Below are 2,500 nucleotides of genomic sequence, written 5' to 3'. Positions count from 1 at the left end.
CAATCGGAATCCTTGGCGGAAAGCTAGAAGTTAGCTGTTCGGTAAAGAAACCGATAGAATAAGGACCAAGCTTTGAAAAAGAAAGTACTGGAGTTAATTTGTTCGACAAATATTCTTCATGGCGGTGTCTCAGTATAACCGCAGTCCAATGATTGAAACAAGTAGAAGAAACACATAAAATTATATGACAAGTACTTGTGCATTCATAAAGACATCTGTTTCTTTTTATCTTGTTGGTTAACCCCAATATCCCTTTGATCAAGAGCATTCCAGCAATGATCAGTCCGTCCTTCTTGAAGTATGTCATATCTACATAATTAATAATAAGTTTTCCAATGTATGCTTCCATGTACTTTTGAGAACAACAAAATATGATTTAAAGGAAATTAGGTTGTCATTTCTATCAAATCAAGGAGTAACTATAAAGGGGTGTTGAAAAGTTCCTACCTTTAAGGGTGTCGCGAGAGGCCTGGTTCGAAGCCCAACCTTCCAAGTCCGTTTACAGGGCTTAGTAAAAAAACTGAAGGATCGCTGCAATAAGTGCGTGAATCTGAGAGGGGAACATGTTCAATAAAATAATAATGAACTGATCTTCCTTTATTTTCTTTTACCTAAAGCCAGTAACTTCTCAGCAACCCTTCATAGGCTGCTGTACTCTGCTATCTCCTGTCAACCAGTAAGGTACCGTTACTTAGCAATAATATTAGTTAAAGTTACTACCTGCTCTAATTTTAATCGTCTCGTTGTTCTCATTTAAAATTACCCTTTCTTGACATCAGCTAACATTTCTTTCAAATTGATAAAATATGAAGCTACGTTTGTGCTTCCACGCCAACAATAATCGTACAAATCTGTATAGTATTGTTCGTTAAAATGCGAGTACCTTAACTTTTCTATTATATGATATATGTAAAATTATACTACTTAGTTATACAGTCTAGTATATCCTTTCGTTTTGAAGACAGTAGGACATAACTTGAGGGAGAATTTGCAACTATTTTTGAAGGTTCGGCGATTAATAAAGGCATTCTCTTCAGAACGAAATGAAACAATTTGTATTTAGGTTGACTTAGTCGCCCGTGCGATCATAAGGCTTTTGTCTCTTGACTGTTATTTCACTATACGATTTATTGTTAATCTACTTCTTACTGATCTTTGATCTTAGTAAGCATTCGGATTCTTTCTTGCTGTTGTTTACCTCAACCAAAAAATGATATTGTCTATTTTCGTAACAAATCAATGCATTCGATCGAGATGACCTCACACTTTTGTAGTGCATCGATGAATGAAATTTACAACGAGCTTCTGGAGAATTTCACATCTAAATCAGTTTCTTAATTAAAATAAATTTACTTTCTTTAATTAGATAAATCATTACAAAAATTGAAAAATCTGTAATGTTATTTTTTTCTTTTCATTTTTTGCTGTTGATCATGTCAAGTTTTATTCACACCTAATTTAAATTTATGCCATTCCTAATATATATATATATGCATACATACATACTTACATACATATACATATAAATACATACATACACACACACAGACACACACATATATATATATATATATATTATATATATATATAGGAGCTGAAAACTAAAATGTACAGACTTATTTTTATTCTGTTTTATAAAGTATCGTTCCAAAATTTTATAAATTTCGAGGTAATATTACTGAGATAATTATCTATAAAAACTTCTTCAGTGAATTAAGCAGAAAACGAAAAGACGGCCATATATATATATTTATATATATAGCAAGCGAGCGAGAGAGAGAGAGAGAGAGAGAGAGAGAGAGAAAGAAAGTTAGAGACAGAAAGAAAGAAGCAGAATGTAATGCATAATTCAATTTGTATTTCCTGCTTTTACTTGATATTTTAATAATTTCTTTGTTTTTCTATTAGTGAATGTTCGTTCAGCTATTCTGTATTTTTATCGCTCATTTTTATCCTTTGTGTTACTGGCAAATATCTCTCGCTTTCTCTGTTATCAGCTTTTGCACTTCAAGATTCAAACAATCTATCTCTATTATCTCTCTTTCTCACACTCTCTCCGTTTCCCTCCTTTTTTCATCTGTTTATGTTTTGCTCCTTCGCTTACTTATTGCTTTAGTAAAAAAAAATAATCAGTAATACAAACACTAAACAGTCGAAAGCCTGGAGGAATATAGAAATCAATTCTGTGAAAAATATTCTTAATTTAAATCATTTTCACGTGTCGTTGTTTCAAACAATTTATCAACTTAATCACGGAAAAGTAATTTGTTTTATAGTTTGCTTTTATTCATAGACGTTTAAACAACACTTTTAAATTTATGCTTATACGGAAACATTCAGAAAACTCAACAACTGACATCAAAATGCCGAGATTATTATTACTTGTATAAAATCAAGTCGTTTGTTTGGAAAGCGAAACTATTTATCTTCAGAAATTCTTATTTCTTATTTTTATATTATTTATTTTAGTAGCATCTATGGAATCAAGGCATATACGAAT

The 2,500-nt window shown here is 31.3% G+C and overlaps 1 protein-coding gene across 2 annotated transcripts in view; it reads right to left on the bottom strand.

Moving 5' to 3' along the window:
• Positions 1-2,500, bottom strand: part of LOC115209347 (G-protein coupled receptor GRL101) — an 804,611-nt gene that overhangs the window by 203,603 nt on the left and 598,508 nt on the right. The gene's annotated exons all lie outside the window — the stretch shown is intronic.

Source organism: Octopus sinensis, linkage group LG3 (assembly GCF_006345805.1).
Source record: "Octopus sinensis linkage group LG3, ASM634580v1, whole genome shotgun sequence".
Classification (NCBI taxonomy): Eukaryota; Metazoa; Mollusca; class Cephalopoda; order Octopoda; family Octopodidae; genus Octopus; species Octopus sinensis.
The sequence above is the reverse complement of the archived record's forward strand: the minus strand, read 5'-3'. Positions and strand labels throughout refer to the sequence as shown.